This window comes from Centruroides vittatus, unplaced genomic scaffold (assembly GCF_030686945.1).
Source record: "Centruroides vittatus isolate TY-2023 unplaced genomic scaffold, ASM3068694v2 contig_10, whole genome shotgun sequence".
Lineage (NCBI taxonomy): Eukaryota > Metazoa > Arthropoda > Arachnida > Scorpiones > Buthidae > Centruroides > Centruroides vittatus.
In genome coordinates this window covers 571,766-595,429 of record NW_027120658.1, presented here as the reverse complement: position 1 = coordinate 595,429, position 23,664 = coordinate 571,766, and the positions used below count along the sequence as shown (strand labels likewise).

At 34.7% G+C, this 23,664-nt stretch overlaps 1 protein-coding gene across 1 annotated transcript in view; it reads right to left on the bottom strand.

The window, feature by feature from the left end:
• LOC136969965 (tumor protein p53-inducible protein 11-like) overlaps positions 1-20,743 on the bottom strand; it is a 100,790-nt gene extending 80,047 nt beyond the window's left edge. The window contains exon 1 of the mRNA XM_067264346.1: positions 20,631-20,743. The gene's annotated coding sequence lies outside the window, so the exon portion shown is untranslated. The remainder of the gene's footprint in view (positions 1-20,630) is intronic.
• Between the last annotated feature and the right edge of the window lie 2,921 nt (positions 20,744-23,664).

The window sequence follows — 23,664 nt, the reverse complement described above, 5'->3', positions numbered from 1 at the left end:
AAACTAAGAACCGGAGATATATTTAACACGCTGCTATTATTTTTTATTGTATTGTGCGTTTAAATTTCCTTAGCGATTTGGAATACATTCTTAGCGTTGGCTGTGAAATTCTAGACATATCAAACGCAAGAACTACTTAATAATTAATTTATCGTCAATTAGAAAAGTTTAATAATATATATAAACTGACAGATAATGTTAGTAGAATATATCTTGAGTATCTGCCTTAGTTTTTAGGTTCAAAAATGAGGTACAACGACAATATATCGCAAAATTACTACCAGATATGCCATCAAAATATCGACGATGCGAAAAAGAAATTTTTTAAGCAGTCATAATTGAACTGTTCAATATACGAGCGATTATTTATTGTGACGTGGTCACAATGCCGGGCTGCAATTTTTAATCATATTTTTAATTTATATAACTTAAAATATATGCTCTCCACCTCAAATTAGTAATGGCTTGCCCCTGTACATCATACTTTTCCTTTAACAACAAAGTCGTGCCAGTCATCTAACTCAGTGTTTCGCAACCGATGTGCCGCGGCACACTAGTGTGCCGTCACAAGGTGAAAGGTGTGACGTGAACTTTTACATATTCTATTAATTGTCAAGTTTTATTTATATATTTTTATCACAGTTGCTGTGTTTCTTATGCTTGTATTTCATTCTCTGACGCAGCACTGATGAAATATGATGATGTTTGTTTATTCTTTATTACAAGCCACGCATTTTTATGTATTCTAAGAAATTAAATATAAAATAAATTTGCTCACAGGTGTTTTGTTACCCTTGCCAATTGTTCTGTGTACGTGCTTCTCCCAAAAGTGCTGGGATTAGCCCTGTCCTTTATTACTTTTATTTTGGTACTTGTCCCTGTTTGTTAGTGCTTCCTCAACTTTATTACATTCCTATACCGATTCACCAACCCATTGTTAGGCTTTCCTTTGAAGAATATAGGTCCCGCGTCTTGCAAATATTTCAGTTCTATCTTAGCTGTGCTCTGTAGTAGTCCAAAAATTGTGATTGCTAGTCAGTCTTATTTTTTTCTATTATTATTAGACTATTTAATTTTTTCTAAGATGGACAAATTCCTTGTACGGAGTGTTCCTTCGACGAGTAGAAGTAGTGATAGCATTGAGCCCGCAAAAAAGAAACAAAAATTAGTGCGCCGGCAGTATAGTGATAATTATTTATCTTGCGGTTTTTTTGGTGTGGTGATAAAACGTGCCCAATCCCCGAGTGTATTGTTTGTGGTGAAAAACTTACTAATGCTGCTATGGTGCCCAGTAAATTGAAACGACATTTGTCAACAAAACATTCTTCTCTGTTAAACAAAGATGTCAATTATTTTCGTCGGTTGTTGGAACAAAACCGAAAACAAGCAGCATTCATGACTACAACAGTATGTGTTTCGGACAAAGTACAGGAAGCTAGCTATAAGGTAGCCGAACTTATCGTAAAGGCCAAAAAACCACATACAATAGCTGAAACGTTATTAATGCCTGCTTGTAAAGAGATGGTGAAAATAGTCCTGGGTTCAGAAGCTGCTAGTGAAATATCAAAAATTCCTCTTTCTGATGACACAATCAGTCGCCGAGTTATTGAGATGTCCAGTGACATTGAAGACATTATGAAGGAGAAAATCAACAGCAGTCGAAAGTTCTCACTTCAGATCGACGAGTCCACCGATATTAGCGGCCACGCACAACTTCTTGCTTATATTCGGTACATCGATGGTAATGTAATTGCAACTAATTTCTTTTTTTGCAAACAACTTCCCGAGCGAGCCACCGGTGAAGAAATATTTCGTGTAACTAACGAATATGTGCTCCAAAATGAATTAAAATGGAAGGACTGTGTTAGTGTTTGTACAGACGGAGCCGCAGCTATGACAGGCCGAGTGAAAGGATTTGTAGCTCAAGTACGTGAAATTAATCCTAACATACGATGCGATCATTGTCTTATTCACCGCGAAGCCATTGTTGCTAAATCTTTGCCACCTTCTCTGAAAGCTGTGCTGGACGAAGTAGTAAAAGTCGTAAACCTTGTCAAATCGCGACCCCTAAATTCGCGTCTATTTTCCGTTTTGTGTCAGGAAATGGAATCAGAACACACCACACTCCTGCTACATACAGAAGTACGGTGGTTATCAAGAGGAAAAGTGTTAACGCGAATATTGGAACTTAAAGACGAGGTACGTGTATTTTTGACTGTCGAGGGGCACGAGTACGCGAATTTATTTGCAGATGATGAATGGGTATGTAAGTTGGCCTATCTTTCTGATATTTTCGTACAATTGAATGAGCTGAACAGAAAAATGCAAGGTAGGAACGAAAATATTCTTACTAGTATGGATAAGATTCAAGGATTTGTGAATAAGCTAAATTTGTGGATACAGAGAATTGAAAATGGTTCGTTTGAAATGTTCTCGACTGTATGGTCACTTGCTTCCGGTAATAAAATGATGATGGATCTAATTAAAGAACATTTACAAATCCTGCAGCAGAGGTTCAAGAAGTATTTTGGAGACAGTGTTGAAGATATCGACTGGGTTCGTAACCCATTCGTTGCGATTTCAGAGTCTCTACCTATTCATTTACAAGAGGAACTCGCGGAATTAAAAGCAGACAGAACATTGAAATTAAAACTCCTCGAAGTGCCTTTGAATACATTTTGGTTGACAATAAAAAGTGAATACCCGGCTATATCCGAGATGGCAGTTAATATGTTATTGCCATTTTCAACTACGTATTTGTGTGAACTGGGCTTCTCGACGTTGACTGAAATTAAAACATCAAAGAGGGAGAGACTCAGATCCGTCGATGAAGAAATAAGAGTAGCATTGTCAACGATTCCACCACGGATCAGCCGTCTGTGTGCAGCTAAGCAGGCGCAAATATCACATTGAAAAGGTATGAGTAGAATTATTTAATTTAATAGTAGTAGAAAAGTGTATTTTCCACACTATACACTCTACAGTGAATTAAAGTTCATAAATTTTAATAACGCACGAATTGGTTAACACAACATTTGTTTAATAATAATAATAATAATAGGTTAGTGGCATAACGTAATTCCATTAATAGTATAATATATACGTTTTTAAGGGGAATAACATTTTGGTGTGCCGTGTTGAGTCGTATCGAGTCATAGGTGTGCCGCGAGTAGAAAAAGGTTGCGAAACAGTGATCTAACTAAGTACTTTCGGGAGAAAATTTTTGAAATAGCGTGACTTCCTGTTCGCATCAAAAGTTCGTGTATAATTAATTGGGACCTTCTGTCCCTAAGCTTTCCGTATCCGGTCTCGGATTTCATCTATCATACTCCGTTCTCAAGATTAAGGAAGGACAGACGGACGGACGATAGTAGGAATTTATAAGTGTATATTTTTTTCAAATTGCAGCCCAATTGCTCTCAATTCTACTAACAAGTAAATTAAAATTTGCCCTTTACAAAACTAAATTCTATTTATTAATTACTTTGCCTAACCGTAACGTAAATAACTGAGCATTTTGTATATTACTGTAAGTTGCATTTTATATTATTACAGTTTACTTCGTACGAACGGTAACAGACAAAATTGTGTATAGCCGTATTATTTAATGGTTAAAATTCGTATAACAAATGGGTATACTTAATTGTTGTATGCACGCAACCATTGAATGTTACGTATTAGTTACGCGACTGTGCAACATTGTTATCGTTATAAGTACGTTATCGCAACAATTTATCATCAAAACATCACTCGTTAACAATGGAAACAATTTCCAAATTTGTTAATATTTTTAATGCAAAGCATTTTAAATTTGATATTAAATAAATTTTGCATTTTAAAAATTAAACTAAATAATTTTTTGTGTCTATTATATTATAATATATATTTATATTAATAAAGTTTAATATAAAAATCCAAACAGAGAAATACTAATGGAAAGTTATATTTTATTATATATAAAGTTAATATTACTTTGTTTTCAAATAAAAAATATTTTTACTTTGTAATCCGAATCTCGTTAATAACTTTAACGAAGGTATAGAATGAGTGATGTCGTTTACAATAATTACTATCGAAAATGACGTATTGCTATTGTCTTTGATAATGCCTGGATTAGTAAGATGCAATTTAAAAAGAAATAAATATTTTTAAAATTAATAGGCTATTTCGAAACGAATGTTTTGCATTCGATAATACAAATATTTAAAATAAAAGAAATTTGTATGCAGTTTTCATAGAAATATTATTATAAATATTTTAAACTTGTCTTAAATTTCTCGCTAATAAAGTACAGTAGATGTTTATTATTAAGTAATTAATGTATTACATAAATTTATCTCTGAATTGATAAGAGTCGAGAGAAAAGATGTAACCCGCAACAGATACAAATGTGAAACCACATCTTTTTGAAATCCAAAAAATATACCAATTAAAATCTGTAGAAAAAATAAAGGTTTTTGTACTTACCAAAAGAATTTTTTATTTATAATCAAGTATTTACATTAAAAAGTCAATTTCAGAGACCCTCTACGTCAGAATTCCCCACCACCGACCCCTTTATCCAAGGACAGACTCGATTGATTCCGATTTATTTAATTATATCATTGAACGGATCTTTATCCGGATCCGATCGATGACGTAATTAAATTTCATCTACAAGTTTTCTCTATGATTTTTTAAATTACATGGTATGTTTGACCGCATCTTGAACCAAAAGGAAAAAGATGGCCGTGCACTACAGTTTTAAATAGGGGAACAATTAGCAAATAAAAATACGCAAACATTAAAAGATAAATATAAAAGTAAAGTCAACAAACCCATTTTTGTATTGTCTGAAACGTTACGTTTCTAGATCAAGTCTAGTGTGTAGACGTGTTTCCGGTTCTTTCCGTATCGTCCAATTTAATTACGCCACGTGTGAAAAATCCGTTTACGTAATACAATACGGATGAATAACTTACGCGGAGAGAATCGTCGGGAGTTGGGTTTACGCATCGGTCCAATACCTAAATATTTAAATTTCGCGCATTTATTTAAATATATTTACCATTTTAAATATAATAATCTGTGAATTTTAAATTACTTTTACACGTAGTTTGGCATATTTAACGCCTGGCTACACGTTTTGCATATAATAAAAGTTCATTTTTTTTTAATTTCGATCTTTAAACCAGGTAACAGTTAAATCTAATTAAATAATTTTTGTCTTCATTTTATTTTAGCAAAAATAAAAAGAAATAAAAATTGTTGATACACGAAATCGAAGCCGGCTTTAGTCAATTTAACGTGGATAAATAAAAATTTGCTTTAAGGAAATTACTTTGTAAAATTTATAAAACAAAGTAAATTAATTGTTCTTTCTAATTCTTATTCAAAAATTACTCGATTTTAAAACGGCTTTTTGTACCGAAAATTGCATCCTATTTAACTAATTACGTAGAGCAGACAGGAAGTTAGTAAGCCTTTTCCAGGAAAAAATTAGATTCCGTTCGAGGTCGAATCTTTAAAATGGAGTTTTTAAACATTTTTCAAAAATCTTTCCTTCCCTAAATGGCGTTTGAGTGTGTATTTATTGATTTATTTATTATAGGGCCAAATAATTCTCATTACTTTGCATTGTCCCAGAAATTCTTATTGGCACCGTTAAGCCTATTTATTTCGTCCGTTCAGACAATTAAGAAGTCGAATGCCATTAGTCTGTTAACATCATTAAGCTGTCAGCGATGAGACCGTCGGCCAACATTTTTACAAAAAAAGGAGAAAATAATGGTGCAAAAATAGTGGAAAAACAACTTGTTTTCTTTTTCAATTCATTACTTTCATTAAAAAATTTGGTTTTTTGCTCCAAAGTGCCAAAGTTTTAGTTTTTTCCCCTCCGTTATTAACCTATTGAATATATTAACCGTGATAAAAATTTATAATATTTAGACGTATAATGTCGACGTTAGACACGAAAAAATGCTTTATTTTTGTGTTTCTTGGCAGTTTTCCTGGCGTGTCTTATGTCGCTCCGTTAGTTACAATTCTCCAGGTTTGCAGTAAATTATTGTTTTTAAGGTGACGAGTGAATAAGACTTTTTAAGATAAATTAACATATGTAAGATATTATAAAGATTTCAATAACCAATTAAGTTGTTCTGTGCGGTCTCTTCGAGAATCGTAACAGCATGCTACAAAAAAACATTCCAGATGAATTTGTCGTAACAGTTGGACGGTGGCAATTTCGGGTCGAACGTGGGTGCATTATCTGGCTGTAAAAATATAGCTGCTGCAATATTCTCTGCCGACGTCTTTTGATAAGCCATAGAATTCACTCGATGCTCGATAAACCATAAAGGTGTTCTTCTCTTCCGGCCGAAAGTGCCCAAATAGTCAGACTGCCGCCTCCTTGTCGACGCTTTGCAAACAATCGTTCGCAGAGTCGATGGTGCCAATCGAGAATCAACTTTTTCTCCTTGTTCTATATAATTTTCTATCGCGTTTCCGTTAGCCCCTATTCCGTTGTTGTACGCAGGTTATAAAATAAGTGATTTTATATTTAGGGAGCAGGCAATATCAAAAACATGAAATTTTTAAAACTATTTAACCTATGATACTATATCTTATAATTATGTTTCATTATCGTATTAATGTACTGCTTAACGTAACAATATCGTTGCAGGGCCGTATTTACCAATCCAGGGGCCCTGGGCACAAATTCGGTGGGGCTCCCCTTTAAGAGTAGGCAAATTTCATAATTTAGAAAATTTACACAAAATACTGTACTTTCAACTAGATTTCAACTAGGAAGTTGTAAATTTCATTTAAAAATAATTTTATTGTAAACATACATATATTTTATTGTGTAAAACTAATTATTTTAATTTAATTGAAAAATACCTATGTAAAATTTTTTCCCGAAATTTTTCATATGTTCCATAGGTTTTTTCCTGGGTTTGGTTTTCTTTGCCTGTGGCCCTCATGATTAGGCCACACTAGGCTGTCGCAGTAATAGGAAAAAAAAATTATGTTTAAACATAGTTTTGTGGGGCCCTGGGCACCGGCCCCAAATGTCCTTATGTAAATCCGGCCCTGTATCGTTGTATTGACATAATGTGAAAAATAAAGAGGATGCCATTACACTTATAGCTAGGATTTACAGTGTCCCGTATCTTGATAAAAGGTCTATCTTGGATTCCAGATGCTAGACCCGAGTCGATTCCGAGAGTCTGGACCAGACCGAGTATCGATAAACGTACAGTACATCTGTTAGAGTCAGAGGCCTCTAGAAGCGAGATGCCTTAGATTTATACAGAGGGCCTAGAGGACCTAGGCAGATAAGTCCTGCCTTGCCAAGGGCAAAAATAAAATAAAAACAACAAAGCATTAAAACGAAAACTATATATAGATCCTACTATTCTCGTGTTTATCGCGATACTCAGACGGTACGAAGTAAAGCGATTTCATTGGTCAAGTAGACAGGAATTGAAAATATGATATAAAAATTTTTTAAGATATCATATTTTCAATTCTACCCAGGGGATACCTCACGGGAGGACTTTGATGGGAAACTGATCCCTATTTAAGTGTCACTAATGAGAAGAAAACCCGTAAAACTTCACGTGGCTGGCCCGTTGGCTGTGCACCAACCTACCATCGATTACCGGTGTTCCGTGGTTCTATCCACTCGGCTAATGGAGGACACTTATTAAAATTAAAAAAGTATCATTGTGAAATAAAAAACCCGAGTTGTTACATGTGTAAAATTAAATATTTGTGTACTTTTCAGTGTAACACTTTCGACCTAACGCACGCGAGTGCTCTATGCTACCCGCGGCAGTAATGACATAGTCCTTTTACCTCCCTCTACATTATTGTCACAATAAATTAAGTGAATATAACTGTTTTTTAATTATATCCTTTTTTGCATAAATTATATTTATTATTTTTAAAATAGCTTGCAAATATGTGGCGCTATACGTAAAGCCAGCAAATCGAATGTGGACAAAAATTAATTGTTATATAAAAAGCCAATCAATATTTTCGGACTGTATTACGCCGTTATCTAAGTCAGAAGTATGGTAGCGTAACTGTCGAGTTTCATGGCAATTGGTCGAGCGGCCTAGGTGTGTGTAGTGAACAAACAAACAAACATCTTCCTTTATAGGTACAGATTATTTATGTTTGAATAGAAAAATTGTATTCTCGAAAGTCTATCGGAAGACTAAATATAATTTTATACGAAGAAATTATAAGACTTAAGATAGATTTAAGCAACTAAAAGATTTCCTTTTATAGGATTATGGATTGAATGAAAATCTTTTATAGAAGATTCGTGGACAATGAGAGTCTGAACAACATATTCAATATAACTAGATTAAATATTACAATATCGAATTTTAAATTACACAAAAATTTTTCGATTAAGCGTCCTTTCTCCTATTCTGAGAAAAGACGCTTAAAAGATTACTTTCTTAAAGGACTCGAGCAAGGACGACACCAAACAATGTTATCGACGGGTAATTTCGTATTGATTCATATAATCCAGAGAATGCCGAGAGGTAATTATCATCAAGTTGCAGTTTACAAAATGTTTCAAAGACAGCAATAACTTATTTTCAAAATATAATTGCGAGCGCAGTAAACACAAACAATTAAATTGTTAGGAGCATCGAAATTTTCCTAAACAAAATGTATTTTTAGGAACAATTAGAAATCTCTTGCTCATTACTCGATTAGAGTGAAATACAGACTTCGTACAGTTAAGCACGATAAGTAAATAATTCCAAGGCTATCGAATTGTCGAACGTCATAAATTCTGTTACGATACGTGAGAACCCATCGAAAATATTTATTGAAAAGTGTCGAGTGTCGGTTTGGAATAGTTCCATCCGCTCAGATACTGAACATTCTGCGCTCGGAGTATTTGGAAGAGATAAGGTACGACATTTCCAATTGCGGTAGTAGTTTTGAGCGCTCCTTCGTTTTCTCATCTGTCGGCCACGCGCATAAATTGCCACCGTCACGTGCCACACAGAGCCAACGACGCGCTCGCAATTCGGTTAGGGGAGCAAAGATCTTTTTAACTTTTTACTCCAATAGGGACACTCGGGAAAAGGGTGGGAATTTAATTAAAAGGTGATTGATCGATGACGCGTGGTTGGTAGATGACAAAACAAAAGGCCGCCATTTTTGTTATCGTGCTCTTGTTAAACAAATATGTTATTCCCATTTAATTTAAACGGCCGACGAAGGAAGTATAATTGGAAATCAAACATTTAAACTACAGTATAATTTCTTAAATTTGTCTAGCACAATAACTTATCTTGGGCACACGTTTTATCAGAAAATTATTAAAAACTTATTTTAAAGAAAATAAAATGTCTAATTAATCCATTAATATTCTTATATGAATTACAAGTAATTCAAGTAAAAGGAGCAATTATTTATTATGAAATGCCGGGCTGCAATTTTTAATCATAGTTTTTTTTAATTATTTAATTTTAAATTATATGCTCTCCGACTCAAATTAGTGGTGTCTTGCCCCCGTACGTCATACTTTTCCTTTAACAATGGAGTCGTGCCGGTCATCCATCCAACACCTTTCGGGAAAAAATTTTTGAATCGAAATAACGTGAGTTTCGATGCGTCCGTTCTCGAGATTAAGGAAAAACAGATAGACGGACGACACTGGGGGTTTATAGGTCTACAATTTTTTTCAAATTGTAGACCTATAAACCCCCAAAAAGTTTTTAAAAATGTGTCTGCACTTAGGCTATATATAATGTGAATTTATTTATAGATACTGTATTATATTCTCAAGTCTCACTCATTTGCACATTGATTAACATATTGAAATATCGAGATTTCAAAGATTATTTTTAAAAATTCTAATTTTGTCTAAGATGATAATAAACTGTTTTAAGTTAGCCACGAAGAATGATAAGCTAAAAAGAATAAAGGTACGAAGCAACTCGAAAGTCGTATTTTATTTTGCGTGTCCAAGCTATTTTCGAAAATATAAATCTTAAATTACATTTGTTAGTCTTGTAATTTGTGTATCGAACAAGAAGGACGTTATTTTTAACAATGCTTGCAACGTTTGCAAGTAATCAAACATCTTTTTATGAGTTTATTCATTTTCGTATGAAGTTTGCTATTTCGGTTTGATAAACAAATGTTGCATTAAAACACACAGTTGACATTTTAAATCTCAGAAATAAATGTAGCAAAGCTCATTCAATCTCGTATTTATACTTTGGTCCCATTCATTTTACAGAAGGCAGATAATCCAAAATATTCATTTCGATGACGACGACGGTTTCAAAATTGGAAATTCGTTCCATTTAGAATTCAAAAGTAAAGAAAGAATCGATCGTATCTGAGGAATTTGACAATAATTATATTAATAATTCCATCTCTATTTACACGAGTATATTTCTAAGATTCGAATCTAAGTGTGCGTTGTATAATTTTAGTCTAGCAGTCGAGGAAGAACGGGAACTTTTTCACCGGCCCGGAGAAATTTTAGGGTCCCGTAACGACTCCTACTCCTATAAATCAATGTTATTTTTACTAACAGAAAATGAAAGCAGTCTTAATAATTTCGCTAATAAAGAAACATTCTACGCATTTTATTTGTTTAAAAAACAAAAGGCGAAAAGGTCGCGCTCTATTTCGGGTCCCACACAATCCATCGACCACCCCTGGCATCTGTTGCTTCTTATTGTTACTACGATTTCGACGGACTAAAAATGAATTAATTACAATTATTCCTGGCAGATTTCGTAAACACGCGTCGAATTCCAAGCTATTGATAGGTAAGCTATATTTAATTCTTAAATTAATTTTAAAATATCTAGAGTAGCGACGTAACTAAGTTCGGCGGAATCTCGCAATGCGGAAGTACCAGTTGCTGGGATTCTATTTTACTTGTACTTTTAAAGTTGCATTGGTGAAATAAAGATAAACCTCCTAAAATAATGATAACCAAAGTTTTATGTGCAATATTTAAAAAAACCATACAATTCACATTTTCTTAATTATTTTGCCTCCGATATTTAAGACGGGGGTTATACGAACGGGAAGAGATCAATAAGTATTGCATTGTGATCAAAACTTTGCGAAATTCCTGATTTTTGTTGTAAAATTTATATACCTTACGCCAATTCGACAAAAAAATCGGTACGTGGTCTGCCGATTTCACGAATTTTCTGCCGAATTGGCGAAACGGGCCAAATTTGAATGGCCTATTTCGTGAAATCGCCATTTTATATTTTCCAATAAGATAGATATTTGTTTCGATCATCGAATTACGGCTTAGAAAACGTAAGACGCGAATTTATTTTACTATTTTCCGTTTAGGCGAAGTTTACTTCATGATATTAATTTATACTCGCATTAAACGGATTTATACATTCTGGAGTTTAAAAAATGTATCTAATGGAATAAACGAAGACGGTAATGACGTGGCATTTACTTCCGGTTATGTCGGAAAGATGGCGGAAAGAAGAATTAAATAATCGTCGATTAATTAAAAACAACCCAGTTTATATTGATGGCTTTTTTGTTTTATATAATTAATTATTGTGTAATTAATAAGTTATTGAGTAATCTGATAAACAATTACGATGGTATAATTTTCTTGTATCAAGCAAATATTCTGTTCGGTTTTTAATTATTTAACGTCGTATGGGATGGAATAAACGCCGAGTTAGACTTAAGATTCGGCGCAGAGTTAAACGTTGATTTTAAATTAGTTAGGCATTATGTAGATGTTACGTTAAATGTGCTTAAGCATTTATAATAGAAAAATATAAGTACTTACAGTAAAAACTCCAAAATTATAAACTTTAAATCGTAAACGAAGCTCTCCAAAATACGTTAGTTTATAAATTTACGCAATGCTGCGCTAGCGTCGGCCGGCGATTTTGCCAATTTCCTGAATTTGGAAAGAGTATTGTCAAATTCGACGAAATAAGTAACATTCTCGAATTCGGCCTAAAAGTAAATTATGTATATTACAGTGGCCTTATTTTTACCCTAGAACAGTTACATTTACGCTGGCCCAACTCATTTCTCTGGGCTGAATTTTGATACACGTTAGAAACTAACGTATATCAAAATTCAGTCCAGAGAAATGAGTGTAAATGGTGCCCCAAAGATTGACGTTTTGAAAGTAATATACCCTTTATTCTCTATGTATAATTATGCAGTTCGTCGAGTTCAGAGCAAAACCTAACACTTATACTGCTGTACGTAACCTAAAGCAGTCATTCCATTACGTGCAGGCGTGATGGCATAATTTTGTCTTGAAATTTGAAACAACAATACTAATAATATCAATAATCGTTTTTATTATAGACGCCGAAATCCATTAATGTACTAATCACTACGTCTTTGAAAGTGAAATTCGCAATTGACTTTGTAATTATAACATCTAAATTTATGAAAAGCTCTTCCCTGATGTCTGGGTACTTTTAACAGTTTGTTACAGGTAGTCATTCACTACTTGTAACAGAAACTGCTTTTGTCCTTCATAAAATTAAGGACAAAATATTGGTAAAAATAGTTATATTCCTGTATTAATTTCGTAACACGCTATGCCGTATCGTTCGTTACTAGTAAAGTCGAGAAATGGAAAGTTTTTGTAATGCTTGTCTGATTCCCACTTATCAGAATCAAAGTTCAAATATTGAGATGAAACTTCAAATCTCTAAAAGAAATTCATTGTTTCGGAGGTAACAAATTGACATAAATCTTGCAACAGTATATTCTTCTCATTGATATATCCATTGTTATTGTTCTCTGTATAACCAGCAAACCTCATAGTTTCAATGATTTTCAGTTTTGTTTTCTTGGGAACACGTGCATCAAACAAACAAACAACTAATAGCGAGGTTGAGGCCGAAGTTTTAAACGCGAAAATGTGTACGTCGGACGTTCAGCGCCGCTTTCCTGTAAGCCTAGAAATTTAACAATGGCGTTTGGAATGTCGAGCATGATTCCACTGACATTCCAAACGCCATTGTTAAATTTCTAGGCTTACAGGAAAGCGGCGCTGAACGTCCGACGTACACGTTTTCGCGTTTAAAACTTCGGCCTCAACCTCGCTACTATCTCGGGAGCCAAATACAGAAATGGCCACAAAACTCGAGTAAAGCCACCCGGGAAACTTAAATATCTGGATATTCCGTCAGTGCTTTAAGAAACAAACAAAACGTCTCGAACGGCGCTTTCACTGCCTTTGGTCACTCGAACCAAGCTTCAACGTACAAGTTTACAATAAACAAGCAGATGTCTCGTTATTCTGCATCTTTCAGAATAATCGTTTCCGAAACAAGAATATTTTAAAGCTATACGTTGTTTTACACATCGACCTGGCATGATGGAAAACACCTTGATAAAGGAAGGGAGTTTCACCAGGTGGATTCCCCAGAAAAAGTACAGTGAGATCCAGGAATTTCTTGTAGTCATCCGTACACTGCGTTTGTTGCAAAGAATTCAAACAGAACTGCAATACTTGGTCACGAGTGTCACAAATAAATTGTTCTACAATTTCATCCGCAACTTCAGTCTGAAATTTTGACACATCTATAATTGGTCATTGATCTCCGAATCGATCGAAGAGTTAAACATCTGGACCGGAAGTTTACGATGCAAATTTTACCCGAAACACGGTTCGGTGCCGTTTCCAAAATGTGCCGAAAAAAAAGACAAACGGAACAAGTCTCTTTCCAGGAAACGCCCCAATAAAACACAAGCTCCTTTCGGGTAACCAGTTTCGGGAGCGGTAGTGTGGCGACGGAAAGCCTTAACTTTCTTCGTAATACCCCATTCTTCAAATAGGCTACACCAAGCATTTGTCCCAGTTCCATCTTCAGCTTTAGGAACACCAAGTAGTCGCCCGCCCCCTTCAAACGATACCACTACCGGTAACCTCTCGACCGTTCCGTGTTCGTCAACACTGATATGCCTATCTTCCCTTTCTTGGACATGATGGTATTTCAGTTTCCGGGTGATTAAATTTCTTCCGTCCTTACTTCAATGTTACGTGATACTATTTCCGGAAATAGAGCAATGCAGGGTGCCTGGGGAAAAAGGATTCCACGCACCGAATATTTCGCTTGGGCCTCATTTATTATTATTCTATTCGGATAAAATTTCGGGTACGCGACTTTTATGCGATTTGAAATAATTCTGGGGATGCGTCCAAAGAAAGTCTAAATCAAATTTTTTCCGTGTTAATAAGGGCCACTCTAATATATACATATATAGATTAATTATCTCTTTCCACTCGAAGGACTCTAAGAGAACCTTCTCTGCATATGCTATCGGGACTTGGCTGGCAACGGAGGGCGAATAAAATCTAGTTTAGAAGTAGCGACGACGTGTTTTCAGTTTATTTCCCAGAAGAAATCGCCACGTTATTTTTTCGAATAGAAGATACGATTTGATGTACGACCGATACAAACTTTTCGTTTCTTATCGCTTCCATTGCCAATCCATTACACCTCACTTATCTAGAAAATTTATGAAAGGCTTTTAATGTAGCGACGTTGACACGTTGTAAATTTCGGTGTTATAACTTTATAACGTAGAAGATTATCGTTGATTGGCGTAATTTTTCCAGCAAAATTATATTAATTATAATATGTTAAATTTACAAATTATTAGTCTAACACGCTAACTTCTGGAAGGAACGGTATTTTCTAAAACTTGTAAGATACTACGTGCCTAGAAGTAGCTCGCTTACGACCCTGTGGTCCGCGGGTGGGGGAAACGGAACATTTGTCCCTCCCTGGGATAGAGTAAAAAATTCCACAAATTATAATCGTAAAAGTGGTCGTGATATGTAACCTTATACCCTCAACTGTGGGACGCTTTGTCTGTCGTTTTGTATGGATGCAACGCTTTATTCTATAATCTACTTGTGAAAAATCCTAACAATTAAATAATAAAATAAAAATTTGTTAATGTAATTGTTTCTCTCTAAGCTTTGTCCCCCTTGGAAAATGTTCTGCGGATGCCCGTGCTTACAACTTCTATGTATTTACACTTTGCATTCTTCATTCTTTTCTTTATAAATGATAAATATTGGATGAGAGTCGTTTCAAATTGAAAATATAGTCTCGAAAGCGAAATAATTTTAACTGAATTTGAATAAATTATAGTCTATTTATTTATATAGATATAGGCCTAATAATCCGATGGACGAGATAATTAATTACAAAATTATATTTCTCTCTACTAAGTCTATAGCTTTTGTATATCAATATTAATTTCCGAATAATCCGCAAATAAAATGAGCGCTTAATACGTTTTTTAACTATTTTTTTCTAAATCATAATGGACGAAGTTGGTAAATGCACGCATTCTAATGATTACTCATTTTACGAATGAATTACTTTGTATAGACTTACATTTACAAATAAGTGAATCTATTTAGAATTTAAAAGACAAAACTGATGTACGACATCGTTAAACAAACCATATTTTATATAAAGCAAACACGAAACATCGATAAGTCGCGTAACAAATAAATTAATCGATACGTGACACGACACGAGTGGGTGTCGGGTGTCTTCTTCACCCGAGAAACGTCTGTGTCCGAAGAACTCGAGAGGAAACTTAAAATAACCAGACTCGGTGAAATTTTCGCAAAATAAATTTGATAAGCCCAATTAAAAATTCCGTACGCAATCAAACGAACGTCTAGCTTGTAAAATGAAATTTTTGCCTTCCACCGGTTGAATTTTGCAGTCGTTCGGTTGAAATTTGGATTAAATTTTGTATTCGATTTCTTGACAAAAATTTTTAAATACATTTTAATAGTTGTTTGAGATAAATAAATAACTTTTAAGTAATGTACGACGTATATGAGTTTACAGTTCGATTCCTTAATGTTTAAGTATTCGATCCTATTTGCAAATACATGCACGGCCTCGACGTACAGTACAACTAACGACATCCAGGTCGATTTCTCTCAAATGGAGTTAAGCCCCAAATCTCCCCACCTTCGCTTGGTACCACTTAAGCAAATGAAAACGATTTTACATTAAAAATTTATGCCGAAGAACATCGAGAACCACCGAGTTCTTTACGGCAAATGAGCTTTAATCGCATACAATAATTATCGTCAGTACATTTCTGCAGTAAAAATCTCTTGTTATTTTAAGATAGAAGTGAAACAGATGATGTTCGGGCGACAATTATCACACTAACTCGTAAGAGATCCGGGTTCGAAATTCGGTCGGACTGGCGAGACTTTTTTCGATTTTATACCGTTCTCCATCTGTCTACTCCAATTAGCTCCATTGTGCCGTGTTATAGTAGGTCGTTACAGTGTTAGGCATTATCTTTTGTTGTGTAAAATAGAGGAGCCTTCGTTTTATCCGAATGGCGTACATTTTTACGTCAGTTTGACGTATTTTCTGCACTTTTATAGCCAGAACGACAAATTGATGCAGAAGCGTATATTACTCTGACAAAACAATGCATCTTAGACGCGTGGTACCGTAGCGTGTCACGTGTAGAAATCAAATCTAAACGTGTCAGACTCCAACCAGTTTTAATCGAGCTAATTCAAATAAGCTAAATACTTTAAGGAATAAACTAATTATCAGACCTCTATTGTACTGTACTTACAAGTCCTATAAAAATTTCATCGAATTGTTTATATTATTAGTTTCATATTCTGATTAATAATAATAATAAAACAATATTATACTAACATGTAAATTAATTTTCTAACTACTAAAAACCTTTTCTGAACTATTGAACAATATCTGCAACTACCTAGGTATATACCGTATACTCTAGTATATATCCTCCTACATAGGATATACATACGGTAGATAGAGTAACATGTATGTTATAGAAGTAAATATATATTTAGATATTGTTCAAGTTAGACATTATTCAAATTCAATGCACTGACAATGTCAGGTATTGTTAGAATGGATACAGTATCGTACAGAAACTATATTAATAATAATAATTACGCCTCAGACAGTTTGTTTATTTAATAAGATCTATAAACGCCTTTATAATTTATTTAAAATAAAAATAAATTTATGTTTAAAAATCTGCCTCAAATCGCGTAGCACTCGAATGACAACTGTTAGAAAGCGAGAAATTCTCACTTAAAATTAAATATAGTTTCGACTGGGTTATTACGCAAGACGGTGGCTGGCACGAAATTGAACCAGTTTACGAAGCGGCAATCCCAAATACGGGCTACACAAAAACACGAAAGAAGTCACTCGATGATATTCTAATCAGAAAAATCCATAAATCGAATGGAAAAAGCCAGAAAGTAATTATAGAAAGTAATGTTTTCCGTCTGTTTTGCTCCCTTCGCGTAAATCATAAGCGACGAAACGGCATTCGGTAATTGCGATAACTCGCCGATAGCGCTCCTAAATAAACGGAAAGGACGTTTTTCAACTGGTAGGTCGCGACCCCGCGGGTGGTTACGAATTACAGAGAACGTCACAAAGTAAAACCGATTAGAATATCCGTCCGATGGCTAACGAAAACTATTATTAAAAAACGTCAGACTTCGATGTAGCGCTTTCCTAAACGGCGCCACTCTGGTAAATCGCCCGGAAATATTCATAATAGGATCTTCCGCCTAAACGTTAAATAGAAAACCCTTGGGGACCCGCCAGTTATTAAATGCGCCATTTTGTACGAAAAGCGACGTCGCGGCCATCAAATTGCGCCAGTTGCAAACTGGCCAGCAAGCTGGGCTGCCGCGCGTAATTCTTATTGTTTCTGATACTTCGGTTTAGCACCGCACTCGATTTAGTGCCGATTTCTGACGCAGTAAATCGGAGTTTGTATATACATATACACATACATATTTTGTTGGTACAATATCAAATTTGACGTTTTCGATTTTTTCGAAAAATGAATAGTAATAGAAAAGCAATTTGGCATCGGCAAAAAAGTTTTAGCGTGTTTCCCGGGTATGAATTTAATAATGGAAAAAGAAATTTTTCCAGCAGAAATTTCATAAAAATATTAATGCCATTCGATTTATCGACGCGGCACTTCATTCAGACAGTTACATTTTGTAGGTTCGACTTTCAAAGTAATAAATATTGACTTTTATCTTCGTCGTTCTCGTATTATACGTACGCGTTTATAGTCAAATATTGGATCTATTCGGTAGTCGAGTCAACAAATCGAATTCGACTTCTAAATCTTTCTCTCTCTCTCTCTCTCTATACGTAAATAGAATTCATCCGCTTTATCCTATCCATTGTATGACAGATATCGTCTCGAACTTTTAAATTTTTGAAATTCCACATCTAGAAAAAAATAGGATAAAACAAAATTTCCATTCCTTTTCGCCCAATGCTTCCAGCCCAATAAGCTCTGTAATCAATACGAGATCTCGTTTTGTTCCGACAATATCGAAAACGGGAGCAAATATTTGTTAAAATCTCTATTGACGTCGGTTACATAAATGGGAATTTGACTTTTTTTTTTTAATGAAAATAATATAATAATAAACCGGGATATTGTATAATTTGCAGCTCTGTAGGAGCTTTACGTCGTATATCGACGTTGTAAAGTTAACGAAATACTCTTTGTTAACCCGATAAATCTCCTCGGAAATAGGAGAAGAAATGCTTTAAAATGTTATATTTGTTCGGTCGACGGTTGCGTGTTTTAATCAATTAATATTTTAGGAGTAGTCCAAGGTGGACATTAATTATATAATACAGGGAAAATTTAATTAAACGACTTTTAAAGACAACCCGGGGGTAACGTCGAACTGCATCACTTTTCTACACTTCTCCACGAAATCGTGACGATATTTAAATCGAAACTCCTTAAACAAAGTTTTTTAGTAACATTTATCGTATTTACACGACAATCCGCATTCCTTTGCCATATCTCCTTTCTCGATATATTTTAGACATATAACCTCATCTAAATTACAAAAATTAAATTACGAAACTTAAATCCAAACCTTTACTAAATCCCCAAATTAAGAAAAAAAAACTAAACTTTTTCTTAGTGATTTATATTAAACAGCTTAATTTCTTCATCAGTCCTTTCGTCTCACCTTCCCTTCTCGATATCTTTCACACTTATAGCCCTAGGTAAATACTGAATTTAGAAAGAGGTTCAAAGTATAAAGTTTTGAAAAATGATATATAATAGTTTAGTTTATTCACTTGTACCAGGCAAACCCGGAAAAGTATAACGAAAGACCTACGCCAAGGGTTTCCTGGCTCTTGGCGTAGATATAAGAAGTTTTTTATTATATTTTTTAAAGCCATTTAATCCCTGGCTTTAAAAACTAAAAAAATAAATCTTCTTATATTTTATTACACGTTTCGTAAATCTATCGATAAACTAGATTATTAAGTATATTTTCGGTAAGCAGATTATTAATTTGCGTATAAATAAATCTTCGATGCACGAGTTGGAGAAAATCGTAGGCTATTAAAATGTTAAAGAATGCGCGAACCGACCACATAATAAGACGGATGCCACGGCCGTATTATTTCGTTACTACAGTATTAAAGACGGTGGTTTCAAAGGTATTAAGTTTACCAAAATAGAACAGAGATCCCCAGAGAAGAAACCAAATGTCAAAAATTGTTTCTTCTCGTGACGTCATTTCCAATTTTATATGTAATTTCTCCATTCTACTTTTTTAAAATTCTACCTCCATTTATATTCATAAATATTGCAAGAACAGAAGCCGGTTAATTCTGTTTTCCCCTCCTTTTATTTAAAAAAGAAGATGATTTGTTTATGTAGTATGGGAAAGCTTATATCTAGGTGATATGTGCATGTTTCAGGCTTGAATCTTAATAGTCGATTTATGCATTATAGACAACAAGAGTATTGACCTTTAAGCAAATGTCGATATACTTTAGTTAGCTTTGGATAATGGACGGTCTCGCGCTGTCCGCTTTAAAGGTAATTATCATTAGATAGATAAATTATATAATGAAACATTAACGACATATATAGAGAGTAATATATACAAATTAAGTCTATTACACATAATTGATAGTTCATATTAAAATTTAGAACATAGAAAACATACAGATAATGTTCAGGTATAACCTGTGCAATAATAAGACGGATGCCACGGCCGTATTATTTCGTTACTACAGTATTAAAGACGGTGGTTTCAAAGGTATTAAGTTTACCAAAATAGAACAGAGATCCCCAGAGAAGAAACCAAATGTCAAAAATTGTTTCTTCTCGTGACGTCATTTCCAATTTTATATGTAATTTCTCCATTCTACTTTTTTAAAATTCTACCTCCATTTATATTCATAAATATTGCAAGAACAGAAGCCGGTTAATTCTGTTTTCCCCTCCTTTTATTTAAAAAAGAAAAAAAAAATACGCAATTTACCCATCGAATGCCGATCGAATGTTACATCGTTCAAACGTGTTTTTTTTATAATTTTAAAATAAAATACACGACTATGTTTAAAAGTTTTTTTTTTCAAATTAAATCTTTACGAAACGTTAAACTTTGGAAATGACAAGTAAAGACTAAGACCGCACCGGACGCCAAGACGGGTGGGCGAAAGAATAAAGGTTACGTTTGCAGTAATTAAAGTATATAGAGTCGCGACGGTTTACGGAGGAAGAAGGACGCTACTCACCTGGTCAAACACCTTTGCGGAATTAAAGTGGAGTGGACAATACAAGAACAGGTAACACCCAGACGATGTTTCTGAACATGCGCACTGTAGAACCGGTTTACGTAAAGGAAGGAGAAGCGCCTCACCGCATCCCGCGATCGGCGCTACGAAAGTACTTTTATCGAGAGTTTAAAATGAAAGCTTTCTCCGTTCGTTTATTAACCGCTTCCATCGTTAATTAATTAATTCCGTTATAAACATTTTCTCCGGGTTATTTTAAGAGCGTGACGGCGCGAATCGGGACAACTTGTTTACATTTTAAACATAGTTCTTAAGAAGTCCTATCAAATTTCTGGCTATTTTTCGAACGAACAAACTATAAATTGGAAAAAGTAAACATTCCGCTCCCATTTTCCGGTAATTACCAATTTAAGTAAAGCTCGCGCCGGGCGAAAGGCCGGTGTTTTCCTACGATCTATAATTATTAAATATTCATTTTGCCCTGTTTACCGTTTGTTTCTACCAAGGTCGCTCGAAGGAGAGAACTCGTCGATCTGCGACTGGGAAATGCCTTTAGATTGGATAACAGACAAAGCCAACTCGGCTACGTTTTCGCGGTTTACCCATTTATTTCTATCATATTTTGCTTTATTTACGGGTTTACAAATTCTTCTACCTGGCAACACGTTCCAAAACTCATCACCACATTTCCAGCAGTAACGAAGCATCGGAAGTGAGGGAAGAAATCTCTTTCAATTTATAGAAAATGTAGACTTTAATTTTACCCGCGCGACGAATTTTCGTAAATGGAGAAGTGGAATATTAAAAATAATAAGCGAGGTAAACGAGGTTTCTCTGGTTTTGGGTGGACTTTTACCACGCTGGAAAACGTCATTTGCACGAGCCAGACCGGCCAATCGGAGAGCATTCCAGCGCCACGTCATTTATCCCAAGGTCGTTTACCGATAGCTACAGACTGCAATTGTATTGTTTTAAAGACTAGAAAATGGCGCCGCCTTATTTCTAGTTTTACGAAACAGAAACGAGTCGGCGTTTCTCGCAGAGCTAATACGCAAATCGTGTGAAAAACGAAAGAGACAACGGACATTTTTCTTGAAACGTGGCGTCCGACACGAACGACTTTTCGAACGAGTAGGAGGCGTCGTCATCACTTTGACTGTGACTCGGTCGACGGATGAGGGCCAAAGTTTTCCCGAAATTATTAAAATTAAACGTCTCTGTCGACACCGTATTAACAATTGTCCCAACTAATAACTTCGCCCTTAGCGCCATCTGTTAACGTAAATATTTATAAGTAGAGACCGACCCGACTTAAAATCCAAGTTTTCCACAGTTAAAACCGGGACTAATCGCTGGAGGAAAAAAAATAAATAAATAAAATCTTCAACCAGATATTTGTGTATCGAGTTACGATTAATTTTTGTGTCTGGATAAGTAAGGACACTTTTTTGTCAACCACCCCTAGGTTTTTTCCTCTCCGAATTTCCAAAGAAAACGCTGACAAATTTACACTAAACGTAAAATTAAAATTCATTTATAAACAAACCTTCGAGCCACGGCTGCTCTAAATATTTCATTTATAACTATTGTAAATTATCCCGAGACCGAATTATTTTTCTGTTTAATTCTCGACGAGAATCCGGAGGAGCGTATGCTTATGCCACTCCAGGCCGATATACGCCCTCTACATAAGTATATACATTATATATACATACAGTATATACTGTATAATCGATTGACGATTATCGCTGCCAGTCGCAAATTAAACTGTATTCAATTTCTAGTTGTATTACGACTGGAAGATTTTCTACGTTAAAGTAATATTATTTTATTTTTAAAATGGCAAACAAACAATAATGCATTTATTGAGATAAGAACAGCTACCGTACAGATTAGTTAAACTGAAGCGTTCGGATACTTTTTCGGATTCAAACCGGTCAAGTAATTTAGACGTATCCACTTAAAAATGTCCAAATTCATATACACATGTGGTATCGGCGGATATTCATAAAATATAACAAAAGCGCACTTCCGACAGTAGTCAACACTTTACCAATAAAATCGGTTAAAAGCCTTTACGAAAATTTGCATGTACAGTACAGTACGTACTGTACAACGTAAAATTTCCATAACCAGTTGTATAGCTTTCTCGGAAAAAGTATTTAAAATTGCGGGTGATGCCATCTGTTACGATATTTTACAAAAAACTTTTTATATACGGAAAGTGGGCTGTAATTTTAAAAAATTGTAGACCTATAAATTCCCACTGACGTCCATTCGTCTTTCCTTAATCTCGAGAAGGGAGTTAGATAGATGAAAGACGAGACCAAATAGGAGTGGAAGATCCCGATTAACAATATACGAACTTTCGGTGAATACCGGAAGTCACGTTATTTCGAATCGAAAATTTTCCCTGGATAGGTGTTAGATAGATGACCGGCACGACTCCAGACTTTAAGGAAAAGTATAATATACAGGGGCAAGATTACTAATTTGAGGCGGAGAGCATATATTTTAAAATAAATTAATTAAAAATATGATTAAAAATTGCAGTCCGGTATTGTGACCATGTTACAATAAATATTTGCTCGTTAATTATTATAAATTAGCAAAAAGTTTAATGTTGAGGGTACAGTCGATTATTATAAAAAATTGTAGATGCTAATAGCCAGTAAAATCTTCGTTAAGTTCGACTCCTCTCGAGATACGCCACGCGACCCCCTTCTCCTTTTCCATTGACCTTTCACCATCAAAATTTAATAGTATCGATCTCTTAATACGACACATTTCAGAAATTTTCGACAAAAAGCACGTGAATTATTAAGCTACAAAGTGGATGCACAAAATCGTGTCCCCATACACACATAGAAAAAACCCCTGATTTTTTTTTTTTCATTTCTCAAATGTTTCGAGTTCCCCGAGTCCAAACATGTACAAATCTTGGGGGATCAGTTTTTGACTCACCGCCATACTTTTCCATTGTCATATTTAACAGCAAGGGAAGTATTAAATGTCCCGTAACTTTAAAACTATG